Below are 18,735 nucleotides of genomic sequence, written 5' to 3' on the forward strand. Positions count from 1 at the left end.
TCCCTTTTAAATCCACAGAAGATTAATAAAGTAGTATTGAAATTGTGTCCTAAAATGTTGAATCCAATAAAAAATCAATTTCTGTAGGAAAAAGACAGACCATTATAGAAACCCAGCTTGCAGTAAACATGCAGACGCAGTTTAATACCTCCTGAGTTCTTGTAAGCACTCACTGCAACATGTGCTGCTTTGTCAGACCCTTGGAGCGTATCTTTGGAAAGGCTAATTGCATTTTGTGTCATCAGGCTAAAATAACTAAAGTGTAATAAGGCATTATGGAGCAGAAATGTGAAACATGAAGCAAGCTGTTTCCCCAGCTTTTTGCCTTGTAACCAAAAGCTGGAAGGAATTTTTGACCTCTTCTTCACTCTCAATTTTCTGCTCCCACGAGTGACTCTGAACTGCATCGTTTCCACTAAGAGAGAAGAAATCAGTGATGATGTGTTGTTCTTTTATGCCGTGTCACTTCCTGTTCAAAGTCCCACTAGTTCCCAGGAGGAGAGACTCATCATCACCAATAAAATCAGCAAATAGAATTTAAAACGAGTCCTGTTTTTGAAAGACTAATTTATAAGCTTCAAGAATCATTGAGGGGAATTATTGGAATAATTGAATGGTAAAACGAGCAAGAACAGAAAAAAGTGTATGTTCCTATCTAGAATAACCAATTAAACTTGGGTAAAGTTAGAAAGTTTGAGAAGCTCTAATGAGTTCTTCCATTTTTATATTCTATTTTCTGTCACTTTGTGCCAAACAAAAAGTTAATTCTCCATTATTTTACCCCAGAATCTGTATCTGACAAATGATTCTCAGAAAAAAAATACTCGCATATGGGAATATGTTGCTCCCTGCTTCTTTTTTTATATTTCAACAGTGAATGCAACATATATCAGTTGCCAAGATTCTCATGGTTTAGTCACCCTTATGGTTTTACTGTATCATGATATTTGAAAAAATAACAATAAAACGAAAATGTATGACATAACTTATTTAATGGAGAGAATTTTAAAGTGTGATTGTGGAGAGGAGGCTGTCTGGTTTGGAAACATTTATGTAGATCAAAGTTTTAGAGTACTCAGGTCACCACCTTCACTGGAGTGGTTCACACCTGAGTAGTTACAAGCCTGTGACTACTTCCTGTGGTACATCAGTCATGTAAAACTGGTGGGATGACCTCAAACCGCCAATCGGTGTTGGGGCAGTTCATTTGATCTCATTCACATGTAGATCATCAAATGAAAGGAGGACCAGGAGGAGGTAAGTTAGGTCAGAGGCTGTAGCTCTGGACTGGAAAAAGAGGTGTTTTGGTATTTAGTGTCTTATTTAATGGCAGGATAAAGGATGATGTGGATAAATGTCCTCATCTGCCATAAAGTTGAAGTCCGTCACGCTGGTCAGTTTGTGTTCAGATCCAAAGAGGAGATTTGGATCATGACTGAAAGAACAAGATCCCGGGTAGAAGTGGCTGAAATGAGGGTGGCAAGCGTTAAAGACAGTAGTAAGGAGCCCTGCTGATGCTCATCTGCATGGAAAGAAGTCAGCTAAGTTGGTTTTCAGGTGGTTTATGACCAGGATGCTTTATGAGCATTAAAGATTATTCACAGGAATAATCCTTAATTCCACATACATGAGGCAAAGTCTTCATGTTCCGACATTATTTCTCAGACAGGGAGGTGTGACAAAAACTAAAGCAAGGTTGCAAAAAAAAAAAAAAAAAAAAAAAAAAACATAATCTCTTATAATCTCTGATAAAAAAGAAAAAATAGGGCACATCTGACATCAGAGCCTTGTGTGTCAAGTTGAAAATAGCAATATCCACAAGTGTCCCTGGGTAGTAATTATCCCTGTCTGACACAAATCCAGTCGGGGTAGTGGCTGGGCTAGGATTACTGCATAATGACATGGTGATGAAATGTACTGGGCAATCCAGCGATGTCAACGCTCCAGTCTGTTGTCCGTATTTCAGCTCAGCCTGTTTGACTGGCCTACTTCAGTGTCCCACCCTCTAATCCTACATGTGCCTCTGGGAACATGCCTTTGGGAAATGCTCCACTGCCCGGTCCACTTTCAGTCTCTTCTCCGCTTGGCTTTAATCTCTCTGCAGTCAAGACAGCGCAGCGAATGCAATGACAGTGGCTCTTTGAAAAAAGACAAGAAAACCCCCCCCCGAAAAAAATCCAAACCAGCCGAATGCAATAACGACACTAAAGTTAAATCAGCTTAAAATATCCTTATTTGTTAATAACTCACCAAAGTCTAATTTAGCCAAATGCATGCTGAGCCTAACAATGTGAGAGCAGGGTGGTTTGGGAGTCGGCTGTAATTATCCGACAGTGTTAATTACAGGAAGATTTCAGAGGCAATTACAGGATCTCATGCAACAGCGCTGGCAGTGGAGCGGCCGCTCCAACGGCACAGAGTCCCAGGAAGAGTCTCGCAGCAACTAACTGTTGATTAATCTTCAAACACCACATTCGCAATAATGTTTTCACAAAATCTGTGGAGAAAATCTTTCATTTGGCAATTCCCAAACTTACTCATTCCGCCTTTCATTCCCCATTTGTGCTGCTTGCATAGTAACGGGATGTTTTGTCTGGGAAGCAAGATGCAGCTTATGGCTTTGAGCCGAAGCAGAGAAAAGTAGAAGAATCCGTATCTGTGCCACGTCTTCCGAGGGATTCATTAATGCAACAACAACGAGCCTCGTGCTGGAAGAAGGCAAAGAGCCCAGGCGTTTGAAGACAGGAAGAGGGCGCGGGAAAGAGAGGGAAAGATGAAAGTGCTGACCATGTGAATGAAATAAAGAGGCATCAACAAAATGAAGAAAAATAAGACGGGGACAAGAACAAGAGTGCCTTTATTCAGCACAAGAATGGAAAATTAAATTGCAAAAAGCAGTTAAAGATAGATGAAGACAAAGCAAAAGATGTGAAATGAATTTGGGAAGCCGGCAAGCGATTATTCAACTGAGCCAGTGAAGAAGGCAGAGCTTTAGAGAAGGATTTGTCAAAAGTTAGGCGCTGGAGAGGAACATGGACTGTAACCATGAGAGTTATCTGGGATGGGCTGAGATGGTTGACAGCAACACTTTTATCTCTGAGGCGTAAAGAGGGTTTCTATCATCGAGAGCGCTGCTGCAGCTGCAACAACCCTGACTAATATGAGAGCCTAAAAGAGCACACGCATGTTAACAGCAAAACAGCAAACGCACTTGAACAAAATCTGAGAAATGTAAAAACTTTGTAGTGCACTTAGAGTGCCTTGGAAAAAGTATTCATGCCCCTAGAAACCGAAGATGTAAGTATTTTATTGTGAATTTCTGAGATGCCAAAGTATAAGGAAGATCATTACATTAAATAAATATATTAATTTTTGCCATTGTTTCATCTCCATGTCAGCCAGCGTGTGCCACAACCAGCTTTGGAAATCTATAAACTAAAATGGGGAGCATCTGGGAACAACAATGTTTAACTCTTTCCACAATTTTTTATTTGGATTTAGGGCTGGGCTTTGACAGTAGCACAAACATTTGTCTTGTTATGAACTATTTATTCTACACTTCAGTTTTGTCTTTGTCTCTGTTTGCGGTGGTTGTTGTGCTGGAAGGTAAATCTCTGCACCATTCCCAAGTGCTTTGCGGGATCTAATAAGTTTACTTTCAGGAATGCTCTTTAATTCAAATCTATTTTAAGAAGCAAAGTTCCTGGAGGTGCAGCTTGGTGTTGACAGCACCATGTTTTATCCTGGGGTGGATGAAACAAAACACCTTCTTCACCACTCAAACAAAACTCTTTATAATTGTTCTTCAAAAAATAACTCTTCTTGGCTTTCTTCTATAAAAGTCTAGATTTGTGAATAAGTTCCACCTCTCAATAATTCACGCTGAACTTTGTGGTTGCACTGAGCCAAAATGTGAAAATAAAGCTCAAAGTGTTTTACAGGGGACTGCAAAGGTGGCAAATGACTCAAGCTGTCAAGAGCGGTTAATATAGTCCTGCGATAAAGAACGAGGGAAGGTAGGAGAAGGAGGAGCAGGAGCAGAGTGAGCATGAGAGGAGGAGGAGAGAGACTCAGCTGCTCTCCCTTTCAGCCTCTTAAGGGAAGAGGCCGAAAAGGGGGATGAAGAGCCACCAAAAAGAAGGGGGGTGGTCAGTGTTTCCCTTGCTGCTGATGGAGTCATCTCGAATCCTCAGGGTTGAAAAATAGGAAGGGAAAAAAACAAAAACAAAAACAGGCCTCAGCCTAAAGGAAGAAAAGTCCAAAGAGCAGAGAAGATGAGCCATCAGTGCTCCTATAAAGGGGATCACCAAGCCACGGCATCGCAAAAATACTCCCGGAGGAGAATTACAACACTGCGTTATTTATTTATTTTTTCTTCCTGTCTTGTTAAGAGGCCTTTTTTAAGTCTCTGGTTTCAGCAACCAAGTAACTGGGCCATGTCGGTGTATTAAACATAAATATGTCCTGACATCACATAGAAGCTCAGCATTGGATTCAGTGGGATGAAACGGCATGCGGGATAGAGAAAGACTGCGCCACACCAAAAGTAAAACAAAAAAAAAGAGAGAAGAAAGAACCCTCACCCATGCATGCAGAACCACAGAAACTGACACACAAATTATTTACAGGCTCTTTTCCCACAGTGTTTACTCTGACATGTGCACGTCGCCCCTTGTTGCTCGCAGAGCCGAGAAATCTCCTTAAAGTGGTTCTGATGAGGCGTTTCACGGCGGGAGCAAAAGCCCAAATGCAAACGAAAGGATGACGAGCACATTGTTTGAAAGAGAGCTGCTATGCGTGTTTATTTAAAAGTCTAAGGGACAGAGAGAAAGGGAAGCAGGCGGGGTTGTCTTAAGAGATGAGGTGAGCTGACAGTCCGCTGTCATACAGGCGGATTGATCCAAGAGTGTCTGATCAATGTCTTTTTTTCTTCTTCTTCTTCTTCTTCTTTTTTTACTAAGACAGCAGAAAAGAAATAATAAAAGATGAAAAAAAAAATCATCCCGCAGTAGTGACAAGCAGCTTCATGGAATGCCGTCTCCCTGAGACTCATTATATATTCATAACCTTCCCCTGATGTCCAGAAGCGGCTCGTCCTCTTCACCTCAAAGTGCGACAAGCAGCACAGGCAAGAAGGCGCACCTGTCAAACTAAGAATACGTAGCAGGAGGAGGATTAAACGATTGTGTACATATGTGCGTATGCAAAGTGACATAGGGAGGAGATATTTATAGCCTCGCACATCTATAAAGGCGATCTATTCTGACAAATGTAACCCCGTCCTTCTCGGAAGTAGCGAGCAATCCTCCTCCGCGGGTAAAAATGGAGCCAAGCGCGGCACACCGAGTGCTGCGTGCTATTCTGTGAGCAGCCTCTACAGAGCGTTGGTCCAAACAGCAGAGGGAGGGAAGCCACTACAGCTGTGAGTCAGTTCAAAGCGGAGAGCACTTCTGATCAAACAGTTCTGACAGGCAAACCAAATCCGTATGCTCCCAAAGAGCAAGCCGGCAGGACGTGACGGAAAAAAAAAGGAAGGAGAGGGAGGAAGAAGTCTGTTATGAGCAATCTCATCACTCCCATCTGTCATGGTTACCCGTGGACACATACAGCTGCAGATTAAACAGATCAAATCAGGCAGAAACAGAAGCAGGGAGTGTTGTTCCTGCGAGCTTTGACGCATTCTCAATTGACAGGAGGAGGGATGTGGGGGGGGAGAAATAGTATTTCTAGAGCTGCTTTTCTTCAGAGCATCCAGAAGAAATTAATTCTTCATCAGCTTTGCATACCACTTAGACATTCGGCACAGATTTAGAGCAGACACTTACACTTTGACAGACGGATACTGATTACTGAGAGATCAGCAACTTCTCATACTGCTTAAGTCAAATTTTAATGGATACAAAGATGTAGAAATTATCATCAAAGGGCACCCATGAATGTGACAAACGCTGCAATTCAAAGCACTAAACCTCTGGGAGCGTTCAAGTAAGTGTTGAAATTTCTGCGCCACTTTTGACCAGCATTGCCTCCCTTACTCCCAGTAGTGTCAGCCCTCTCATTATCCCAAGCCCCTGCAATCAGAAAACTTTATATGAGAGAGCCACTCGTTGATTGTGCAAGTCTCACTCCGTTACACATAACCGGTCTTTGTTTAACTCGTGAAGGAGTTGGAGCGTAGCTGCTAAAACTACATCAGTCATGCCACTCAAACTCTAGGAGTCTGTCCAGATTTAGTTTCCTCACATCATTTAGCCCAAAAAAGTCTCGACCAGCTAATGGTAGACTTGAGGTGGATAAAAGGGCCAGTAAAGCTGCAGTAGATAACTTTTATAAAATGTTTTTTTTTTTTTACACATATTCATTAAAACTTTGCTGCTTAGTGACATAATAATTACAGATGATTAAAAGCAGAGTTTTCAATTTAAAACAAAAATGGGTATTCTCGGTTTTATCCAATGTATTCCAAAATCAGATCGACCTTTTCTCCAGTTTAACCACCTACTTCAGAAATAAAACCCAAACGAGAACAAAAAGACAGGATGGACGAGTTAATTAAAAGGAAAGAGCAGCTCAAGTTCATCTGCCTGTTCCACTGACCTTCACTCTGAGAAAGTGATGAGATCGACTGATTACCTGATTCATGTTCAGTGACTGACAAACAGATAAAAGTTTACTTCAGTTTATCGTGTTAACCGGGACAACCTGCGTCTACCGGCTGAAAGGAGAACTGAGGGTTGTGAACTGATGCGGGAACTCAAAGACAAACGGGGCTTTAATCTTAAATCTGGAGAGAAGCAGAGGACATTTGCTACTTAATTAAAAAAACTAAACTTGAAGAAGGACAGAAAGTCAAAGACAATGTTGAGGAAAGCTTAAGTTAGAAAAAGGGGAACAAGAAAGACCCGACAGAGAGCTATACAGAGGGTAGATAATTACCGACGTAAAGCAGCTAACAAGATTAGCAAGTCAGGATCAGTGGAGCAAACTAGGGAACAGACCAAGGGACAGGAGCAACAACATTTCAACACTAACAAACATACAACAATAAAATCATGGAGAAACAGAGCGAGAAACCATCCAAAAGTAATGCCAAGAAACAACAGAGGCGGGAAACAGGAGAGGGAGCTTTAGAAAACCAAAAGAGGCGCAGACTGAAGAGCAGGACTTGGTCTAAATGCCTCATCAGCTCAGGAATAAACGGCCGGTTCAGAGTTCAGAAGAGTCGAAGAGCCATTAGATGTTGTCAGCGACAGGAACCGTTTAAGAGTGATTCATTAATCGTGTACTTAATACCCTCAGATGGTGTTAATTGCGTTTGACCCCCAACAAAAAGATCATCAGGTGGATCAAGACAGCAAAGAAAATAATATTTTAAAACAGGATTTAAGATTTCTTGGTTTGGGAGAATGGAAAGTTGTGAGCTTGTGCTTTGCTGATCGGGTCCTTAGAAGCAGCCTTACAGCATGAAACCCCATGTAACACACTGTCACATGTGTTAATCTTATCTTGCTCATGGTTGCATAATTGAAGAGAGCTGATTACAAAGCTATCTGATGTGCAGGGGCGCGCTGGATGAAAGGAGCGTGTAACCCGAGTCAGCGCGCGGGGACGCAGCTGGCTCGACACGGTGAAGTAAGTCACGACTTTGTGGCTCAGCTCCTGCGAAATGTGCTTCATGGCAGATGAAGGGACTGATACGCCTGTAAGACTGAACAGATATTGTCCCTGGAATCTGTCACTCGGTCTTCACAAAGCAAAGAAAGTGTGAATAAGCCATTTTCCACATTCGCTCCACTGAGGGACTCACAATGATCAATAGCAAAAACGTCAGTGTAGTAACGATGCTGGATCAATGGGGGACAAAGGGAAAAAAAAAAGATGCATTTACATATATTTGCCAAAAGCTTCCAGCTACTTTTGACAGGGTTTTTTTTTAATTATTATTATTTGGGGGAAACCAAACAATGCTTGTGCAATGATCTGGAAAATATTCATGTATGAAGTTGAAAACAGCTTCAAATGTTTTTCAAGCTTATTTTCCTTCAGTTAAAATTGCTAGCTTAAGGAAATAATTAAGTTGTTTACTTAGTAGTAACAATGTTAAATAAAGACTTTTTAATCTTCTGATATTAAAATGGCCATATGTACATCCCCTTAATGCACAACTTTATAATTAAAATAATAACAAAAACAAAAACAGGATTCTAAACATTCATTTTCAATACAGGATTTCAGCATACGGGGCTCCCAGAATAATTGTTATTGTAGGCTTAGTGTGAGATTAACTTGTTTGCATCATTAAACAATATACTGGACATGGAACGAAGTACAGAACTGAATTTAGAAGCATTTTCATCCAATCTTACTGCCTGTTTCCTGAGAAATATGGGAAGAGCAGATGAGGACAATAATCCTCTACAGAACTTTAATAGGTACAAATCTCTTCATATTCCTTCCTGAAATGATCCTTTTCACTGGTTTCTTTCCATTGACATTCTGCTGTAGTCGACTCGATTATGTGGCACGCCTGCATATATCACATACGCACATCACACACTCTACAAAGCGCATAAACGAAGCAGAGGACTTAATTTGTGACGTGCAGGAATGAAATAGGTGCTGCATTCGCTACGAGGACACGCGCCAGGGATCACGTTTCACATGGAGCCGCAGCGGAGCTAATTGGTTTGAGCGGACCCAGCTGGCATGATTGGCAATCATTCTTAGCAATTGGGGCAAAGTGATGCAACCTGCGTTCAGCTGGCCATGGGAGGATAAATAGTTTGTACATTACAATGAAATCTTTGCATGAAATGCTTTCATGTGTCTTTCATTGCCAAGTTAAAAGCAAAAAGCAACATTAGTTTGATTGGTTTCGAAGTTTGGCGCATTACACTTGAAGTGGTCAAAGAAATCTGCGAGGTCCGGGTATGTTTTAATCTGGAGAAGCCACATAAGGCTTACAGTGATGTGGAATATCATGTGTAGTGTTAAAAACAACCATATTAATTTAACTGAACTGTATTTTTTTTATTTATTTCATTGATATGCACCATAGAAAATCACTGCATTGTTCATTAAGCAGCAGCCTCAAATGCTACCGTCCTAAACTGCGCCTTGGCAGGAGCCCCAGGCTGCATTTCTTCATGAATCTGAAGGCGGTTGATCTGTATTGAAGGATATTGTTTTATAGCTGTCCATTTTCCATACTTTAAGCTGCCAGCAGCAGTAAGTAGAAATAAAAATAAATGAGGCGGAGAGCTTGACAAGAGTATAAACTCCCAGATACCCAGCTCTTTATCTCATGGTCCAACTCAATCTTTGAGGCACACGGCACTCTCAGTTTCAAGCATCAACACAGGCGTAAATTTACAACCTCTTAGCGACCTTACACTCACAGAGCTGTGCTGTCTAGAGCCGTTTCATCTGTAATTCAAGCTGGTGCGAAGCTGAAGGTTTTACAGGTTATTTTGCCCATCGTATCCCTGGGAAGCTGAGAGCCAGCGTTTGCTGCAAACGCTGATCTCTGAACTCCTCTTGAGTGCGCCTGCCCCTACACTCGGCTTGCTCTGCTTTCCTTTTTTTTTTAAACTTATGTAACACTACGACTATCTCATCACACGTCCTTTCATCCAGAGACCTGAAAAACATGAAATATGCAACATCCAAAGAGCAACAAAAAAACAAAAAGTTTTCTCACTCCAGCACTTCCTCTGCCTGAGCTCTGCTGCTCTTTAGCCAATCCAGCCGTCACACAGGGACCCGTCATGGCAAAATGAGCTTGTTTTGCTCGCTGACATATTAAAAGGTTGACAGACACTTTTAGAGCGTGCAAAGATTAAACACAAAAACGTAAGAGGTAAGTGAAATGGTGAGCTTTGCAGACTATTTCTACAGAGTGATTCTGGTGGAATATAAATAGGTTGAGCACTAAAGAAAAGGAGCAGTACAGCCTGAAAATTGACAAGATGATTTACTTTACAATTTCCGTCTAGGGAATCAGGATTCTTTGCAATCCTTTAAAGTGGTCTCCAGATTATTTAGAAGCTCTTTCAAACTTGTTTTTTTTTTTTCAAACATATTCTATCGATTTCTGTCCTGTCCAGTCATTGTCACTGAGCATAATAGCTTTCTGTTCAATGTGTAACTAAAAGAGTAGAGAACAAAACAAAAAAGTGTCTGGTTCTCAAAAAAATGCATCAGAACAGCATCTGATGAAGATCTGCTAAAGTCTGTAGAAAGAAAAATAAAGACCAAAGAAGTTAGAGACGTATTCAGATGGTCGTTTGATGTTTACCACGTTTCCTGCTGACAGCTCTTCAGCACCTTGCTGCTGCAAAAAAGCTACTTAATCAGAAATCTATGTTATTTTTGGGGCATTTTTGCATTGATTGTTCTTTTAGTGTGTGAAAAAGTTGTGTCTTTGTGACAGGTTTTTGTTCATAAGCTACACCAAGGATTGTAAAAGTTATGGCTTCGATCCAGATCAAGTTTCCCATCTGTCAATTTCTACGGTTCAAACTGAGATGCCAGAAAGTGAGTCTGAGTGACTGAAGTTTTCTTATCGCTGTAATGAACACAGAGAAACCCAGAGCTGACCCTCCCCAATGTGTTACTGCACACTGCCAGTCAGCTGGCCGAAAGTTGGCTTCTACATGTTTTGCTTGCTTACAAGAAAAAATAAATGTGTCGGTTTGGGAATATTTCTGGTTGTAAAAAAAACGCAGGTACAGTAGTAGTTACGGTTTGGAAACCAATCGTATCGTACAGATTGTATTAAAAGTCGGTTCTTTGACAAGTTGACTATTTTATCTAGTTCTTGTCCATTAGTTTAGTTCAGGATACTTTTACACACATCTTATTAGTCATTAGAAAAGCCAAATGGAAATTGGTCAGGTACTGAAAACAAGCAACAAAATGAAATGAAAGAAAAGCTCTAAAATATCACATTGGACAGCCTGGAGAAATATAGATTCAGATTATTTTAAATAAAAGTTTGACTTCATGAAAGCGAAGCAGAAATAAATGATTGAAGACTTTGGTGTAGTGCAGAAAGCTCATATAAATTTAGGTCACAAGCATCTGCGGACGGTTTCATTGCTTGCATCTGTCCCATGCTGCTCTGCGTTTTTGCCTTGATCAAATTCTGTTCCAGCTGTTATAATACAATCTAGTTTCCTGTATCTCAATTAACGTCACATGAATAACGAGCACTGCAGTGTGCTGAGAAATTGCAGAATGCGGCACTTTATTGCTGCTACTCTGCCTTATTTAATTTATCTGCGGCTTCAGCTTATTTTTCACCGGAGAGACAGCTCAACAGAAACTCGAAAGGAAATTCTTACGTTTGGCCTCAATTAGGCCCAAACGCACAGGGGTCCAATCTGACAAAATGTCACTTAGAGATGTGCTTTAAGCATTACTCACTAAGGTCACTAATTAAAAGCTAGTCTAAAGGTGGAGATGGCCACACGGGGACAATGAAGTTTCCATTCCTGAGGAAGGAAAGAGAAGCAACTCTGGTATCTGTAACGAGAATGCTGATTGTTATTGACTAAATGAGAACATTTACACAGGTATGCTAGAAAGACTGTGATGCAAAAAAAAATTAAAATCAAAATTATCATTTGACAAAAATGAGTAAAATGAAAGTAAAAAGAAATACTGTCCTGGCAGTGTCGGTGTCTGTGGGGATACATTTTCTCAGTGCTGAAAGGAAAGCTGGTCAAAGGATGTTAAATGCTGCTAAAAGGGTTTGCATCGGGTGGATAGTCGTCTTCCAGCAGGACAATGATCACAAACAAAATCTACAAAAACAATTTAAAACCAAAACATAACTGTGTGCTAAAATGGTCCATGCAAAGTTCAGACCTTATTCCAACCAAGAATCTGTGACAAATCTTCAGAACAATATACACAGATATTATTCACCCAACCTGACTGAAGATATCTGAGAAGAAGAATAAAAGCTTAATTTTTTTTTAATGTGCAAAGCTGATAGAAGTACTCCAAGCAAAACTTCAAACTGCACCTGCAGCAAAATATGCTATTAGGTTATTTATTGACTCAGCAGCAACAAAGAAAACACAGAACACACAGTTTCCAAATGATTATTTGTAAAAAAAAAAAAAATGTTTAAAGCCATGTAACTTTTACTTCCAACTCACATTTGCTTTTTGTCTTTTACATAGAATACCTAAAAATAAAACAAATTAAAGTGTGTGTGTGTGTAGGTGTGTGTGCGTGTGTGTGTGTGTGTGTGTGTGCGTGTGTGTCCGTGCATGCGTGTGTGTGTGCAAAAAATGTGGATATGTCCCACACTATGATTAGTTAAATTTCATGACTATGTGAAGTGGAGTAGAAAGGTTCTTATACATTGTAACTGGTCTGATAAAAGTGCTTGGTGACTCCAAGGTCAGCCAACCACATTTATCAGAGCAAATGTCAAATAAAGCAATCATCTCTGGAAAAAACAAAACAAAAAAAAACATGTAAGGTTCAGATGCTCTCTAAGCTCTGCATTTAGGTTGCAGCCCCATCTATAATAGCATTACAGCAGTCAGAGAGTGGGAGGACAGCCAGCACACACACACACACACGGGGCCATCATTGTTCCAGTTGGACTTCTTAACAGCGACAGATGACATGCCAGCCTGCCCGCAGGTATCCGAGCCCCCTGCTCTACCACTGTATCCCCTCATTCCTCGTCCTCTGCGCTATTCTTCCCTGGAGAGCGGCGGTGCTGCCGTCTCGCTGACAGAGGATGCATCTCCGCTTTACTGCCTTCATAAATACTGCGAAATTGAAAACAATGAGGTTGTCTGGGCATTGGCAGTGTTAAGCTGCCGTAATGTCACTACTGAGCACAGATGACAGCTTTATGCACATCAGAAAGGCTCGAAATGGGAAGGTAAGAGTGGGCGTCGTAATGGACAGAACTAACAGGCCCGATTCAACAATGCTCTCTGAAGGGACACATAGACCTGTCGGTGCGCATTTCATTACTGACGCATAAATCTGTCAAAGAAGGAGGCTAAGTGGCACCTCGGGATCCATTAGAGCTGTTGCATAATTGCTTTCGCTTCAGTCCTTTATTTTTTATTTTTTCCCTTTTTGATGTCGGATCATAACTGCTCTTGACAAGTAGGTATAGGAATCCATGAGCTGAGGCGCTACGGGAAGCACATCCAGAGATATAGAAAAGGCCACACTAAGAAATGCTGAGAATTGGAAAAGACATATGTTTTGATTTCTAGTTAGAGATTACATATTGTTTTGGAGACAAATATGAGTTATATCTTAATCTAAATACCTCACCTTATTCCATCTGAGGAAGAACAAAAGATTATTTTTCCCCCCCCCCCTACTGTAACTTGCATATTTCAGCAGATATTTATCCACAGCCTAACAGAGGATCACAAGTCCAGAGTCTGCCAAGTCATACTGAAAGTTTTTGCAGTCAAGCTAAGCCAAAATGCAACTCAATTTCCAATATTCTGACTCACAGTCCTACAGTTTTCCTGGTCATTCACGGGTCAGTTCAGTTCCTCCTCAATATATTTTTTATTATTATGTAAGCAAACGAAGCACACTGAAAAGATTTTTGTATTCAATATTATGATCTTATTGTGTTTTATCTCGCAGATTTAAAACTGCAGAGATCCCGTGGCAGTGACACTTGGGAAGGATTTGTGAATGTGTGAAATGTGCAGAACCAAAGATAAAACTACAGACTTAACAAGTCAGTTAGACAAAAGCATGAAAAAAAAAAAATTCCTCCCGTGTGGCCCTTTTATCATTTTAGTAAAACAACATCACTTTTAGTGCTTACAATGTCAAAAAGGATTATCAAAGCTAAAGTATTTTTAGTAAGGAACGTAGTTATGACGATGATACTGTGATTGAATATCGAGTAAAGCTTTGCGAGTTATGTGACTTCATCATCAGAACATGCAATATTAAATTTAAGACAATAATATTGTCGGCATGAATGATGTGCTTTTTGAACCCAAGAGTCAATTTAGTCACACTTAAATCTTCAATTAAGGCCATGACCTTTAACATTTTGTTTCTTGTAAAATATAATGTGCAAACATGTAAAGATATTAGACATAAATTATTCCAAAGATAAATTTTGTCCGTTGTGAGAGAAAATTTGTCTCCGACCTGTTCCACACCATTCGACACCATGTCATTTCCATACATTATGATTTTAGCAGCATTACACACCAGTAATACAAACTGAACAATAAAAAGTCACAAATATCCATCCTTGTGATGCCTTATAGTACATGGATTGAATTTTCTTTGTCTTATTTTTCCAATTAAGTAAGCTGTTTGACATATTATGTTTTGTCATAAAAGAATCAAAAGAACAACCTTAAAATAAAATAAATTAACTCAAGCTGTTAACTCAAAATTCTAAAATACAAATTTATAACATAATCTAATAGTTTTTGTTTATTAAAATCTTGCTACTCATTTATATTTTTTAGGGTTCCTTATCTTTTTAGACCTTTGTTTTTTTCACAACTAGACATATTAGCAAACTGCCAAATTAATCTTTTATATAAATATGAGAAAATCCACCTGACCGGCAGTGTGCAGCAAAAAGGTGAGGGAGGATCAGAGCAGCACTGGGATATCCAGTAACGTAACAATACACCTGAAATGACTCATAAAAAGGACTAACTTTAGTAGTTTTGAAACCATAACTTTTACTGTTAACTGGGCCGTAGTGAAGTCTCATTACTGCCGCCCAGGCATGTGTGCTTTCACAGCCTCCCTCATCCTCCTCTCAATCTTTTCAGAGTCCTAATAGGAGCATTAACACCTGTAACTGGGAGTCCATTCATTTTTTGGATTGAATTTTCTGTCCGACTTGTCTGGCACGACTCTTTTCAGCAACAAATCACACCGTCTGGCATCTTTATCGCATAATGTGACAGGAATTGCTATCAAAAACGAGTTTTTTATATCTTGTGACTTTTTTTTGTTTTTTTGTTTAATTCCCAGCATGCGATGAAACCTTCGTCCTTGACAGATTAAAGGCATAAGTACTGGGATATTAAGGGAACAATACAACAAGGCTGACTGGGAAAAATTCTTTAAGCCTCAAAACAATGAATAAGAATGAGGTCACTGCAGCATAAATGACTGATGGAAACCTTGTTTACTTGCATAAATTTAAAATAAGTCTTAGACAAGAGTATTGCTGGGATGTGAGTGGAGAAGAGCTATAGCGTTCTGTTGGAAAGACTGACCTATATAACCAGAGGGATGAGTGAGGGGATTTGAGGAGGAAGTCTGGAAGTCCTAAGTGACTCCTAGGATGTCAAGAAGCAGTATATTATTATTATTATGCTGTTTTGGTGTTCTGTATTTTTGTGGTAGGAGCCTTTTAAACTGTCATTTCATGTCACCCACAGTTGTCCAATGGGACAAAATGAGCCAGTGAGTGAACAGTTGCCGTCTAATCTCCTACTTACAAGAAAATCCAACACATCCACCCCTGGAATGAGACCTACATCAAATTCATGAAGTCAGAGAGAAGGGCTGAACTTCCTGCAAAACCTGTATATGTTAAAAAAAAAAAAAAAAAAAAAAAAGTCTGAACACCTGAGTGATCAAGCAAACATAATCATTCAGTCACAGCGCGCAAGTATGCAGTGGGGGGGCTTGCTGGGTGAGGCGAGTTGTGACAGTTTTGTCGGTTCTTGAAAAATGTGTCAGATCTTCACGTCATTATTTATTGAATGCTGGCCACGTTAATAGAGAAAGCATGCAGTGACACTGCAGTGCAGAAACCTTGGAAGAGGTCAGAGCGTCTATCAATAAATCAAAGCAGCTGAAAAGCTGGAATTGTGAGAAAACAAGGGGACAGCTGCTGATTTATGGAGTTGAGGGCCACAGGTTAGAGTTGTTTGGTGCCTTTATCTTCTCTCTCTCTCCTTTCTGTATAACTTCTTAGGGGAGAGATGAACTCCAAAGCCATTAGAGGGAAGGACAACTGCACTCCTTGGAATAATCATCTGATTTGTTGCTGCACTCAGAACTACAGGCACACACACCAATAAAAGAAGCTGGGAGCCGAGCCGGAGATGGGCTCAGAGAGCACACGGGATTAGATGTGTCACCTGGTCACACCGATACGGCTGCAGGATCGATCGTGGGCCGCCTTCCCTTTCCTGCCCACGCCGTTTACATTATTAAATCCTAATTGAAACCTGATCACCAGAGGACTCGCACAGGCACGCACATACCGATGGAGATGAGTTGTGCACGGATGCACAAACACACTGCCTCAGCGGTGACAATAGAAAAGAACAGATGATGAGAGCTGATGTCCGTCTAAGTTACGGAGCAAATCGATCAGTGGTGGGGGGGCTGGGGGGTGGATGCTGCACCATCAGAAAGGAGCTGAAGGGGTAAAATAGTGTCACAGTGATCACAAGTTGCATCTTCTGCTCATCAGCAGCAAGGCAGAGGAAAAAAAGCAGGACGTAACACACACACACACACACACCACGTGTGTACAGTCTGTTTTTGTGAAGATGGATGCAGACAGTTACAGACAGCACATGGAGTACGCAGATGAGATAGTGTGTGCGTGTGTGTGTGTGTGTGTGTGTGTGTGTGTGTGTTTATTGGAAGTTGACTCACCCAGGACTGGAAGCTGCACCGTGCTGCTTGTTCATCTATAAGGCTGAAGATGCTCTGATCACTTGTGGCCGTTCGGGCTGCCTGTGCAGGATGCCGGAGCTGCTCCAGTCTCTCCAAGCTCACAGCCTCCTCCTCCTCCTCTTCCTTTTCCTCTTCCTCCTCCTCCTCCAGCAGCAGCAGCAGGAGCCAGTAGCTGGACTGGAGCGTATTCACTCGCCTTCCCCCGCTTTCTCTCTCGGCTCTCCCCCGCTTCGCTGGTTAATTGTCTGCCGTCTCAAGCAGAGACCCGCGGCTCTCCTCTGTTGCCTGTGAGGGCAGCAGGAACTCCTCTCACGGCTTCGAGGTGCGGAGAAGCGGAGAGGGCTGCCACCGGCAGCGGCGGGCAGAGAGGGCTGATGCCGCTCGGGTTTTCGGGCTGCTTGCGTGCGTGAGTGTGCGGCTGTCGTGTGTGTGTGTGTGTGAGAGAGAGAGAGAGAGGGATACGGAGCGTGTGGTGCTTTGTGTTTGAAAGAGGAGCCGGCTGTTGTTCATTGGGGCTCATCTGCGCTGTTGCCTCTCTCTCCTTGTCTCTCTCTCTCTGGATCTCATTCTCGAAATGCTTTATGCTGCATTCGCTTCCTGTGGGATAAATGCGAAATGTGTGGCATATGTTAAAAAAAAAAAAAAAAGAAAAATTCAGACAGCTTCAGTTTTCCAGTGGGTGGATGTACTCAGAGTTCTGTTCTGGAAGAGAAAATAGCAGAGACTGGGTAGATGTGCCGTCATCTGGGACCAAGAGGAACAAGTAAATAAAAACAGCTGAAAACAAGTGAATCAAAACAAACATCAGCAGAAGATGTAGCACCTTTAGCTCCCCACCAAAATGATAAAGTAACACCTTTAGAAAGACATGGAAAGACTCAATTTTAAGATGCGACTGTAACAGTAAAAGTAAATAATTTCATCAGTTTAAAAAGTTCATCTTAAATGGATTTAGTAAAATTTTGTGTCACTATTTCAAGCTTTTATTTATGTTAGTTTTGTGGATTATAGCTTCCAGATGATGACAAAATAACTTTTTTTTTTATTATTATCATTTAAGGTCAGTAAAAATGGATTTATAATACAGCAATGTTACATCATGGGTATTATGTGTCCTAAGCAATCATGGAGAGTTCAGCTGATTTGGACAGATGAAAGTAAATTGTGTATTTTATACTGTTTACTGAACTCACTTAACCTCTGGCACAGCATTGCTCAGCTGACAAAAACGTATAACAACAGAACCTGTCTGCAAACAAGAGCTATCACTTCAACATTAACTGTGCAAGTTGGTTAAAATGTATTCTTCTTAGCCAGAAATTGTACTCAAGTAAAAGGAGCTTTACTGAAAAATTATACTTAAATGGAAGCAAAAATAAGTAAAGGGCAAAAAAAAAGAAGAAAAACTACATATCTAATAAAAAAGATTACTCAAGTAAGTTTAAATGAGTGAATGTGACAAGTTACTATCCACCTCTTGACTCTAAAATGAAGATTGGAAACACCAGCGCCAGCAACCACCTAGCCTGATAGCCTCCATGAAACGTTGCATGGATGCAGTAATTTATCTTTACACAGGAAAAAAAAATCTTTAAGATAAAATGGAACCTTGATGCTTCAGCCAAAACTTGTCTTCATAGGCAGTGGTAGTTTCCCATAATACACTGAAGCAAAAGGTAAAGAGATTTTTCTTCAGTGACTCCAAAACTCTGAAAGTCTTTTTCCTGTGTACTGAGATCAGCGTCCAGTACCATAAGTTAAAAACCTGTTATATTAAATCTGCTTTTGTGTAACATGTCTTGTGTTAATGTTGATTTTGAGGCAGTTTATGATCTTTATATCTTCAAAGGTGTTATATATAAAAATAATGACTTGCTTTCTTCCTGCATGCCCAAGTATATAGTGCATGTAATGTAGGACTTGGACATACATTTTTAGTGTTCATTTTAAATATTGGTCCTATCTAATACTAGTTTCCAATAAACTAACTTTTTAGTTTCAATTAGCTGTAAACCAGAATGGTTATAATAAATTGAAATAAATGTCTGAAAT

General features: G+C 40.6%; 1 protein-coding gene across 1 annotated transcript in view; it reads right to left on the reverse strand.

The window, feature by feature from the left end:
* Window positions 1-17,514, reverse strand: part of lingo3a (leucine rich repeat and Ig domain containing 3a) — a 40,548-nt gene extending 23,034 nt beyond the window's left edge. Inside the window, exon 1 of the mRNA XM_088004912.1 lies at window positions 16,663-17,514. The gene's annotated coding sequence lies outside the window, so the exon portion shown is untranslated. The remainder of the gene's footprint in view (window positions 1-16,662) is intronic.
* Between the last annotated feature and the right edge of the window lie 1,221 nt (window positions 17,515-18,735).

The sequence above is a fragment of the Poecilia mexicana genome, unplaced genomic scaffold (genome assembly GCF_051168715.1).
Source record: "Poecilia mexicana isolate PSO_F unplaced genomic scaffold, ASM5116871v1 scaffold_4, whole genome shotgun sequence".
Taxonomy (NCBI): Eukaryota; Metazoa; Chordata; class Actinopteri; order Cyprinodontiformes; family Poeciliidae; genus Poecilia; species Poecilia mexicana.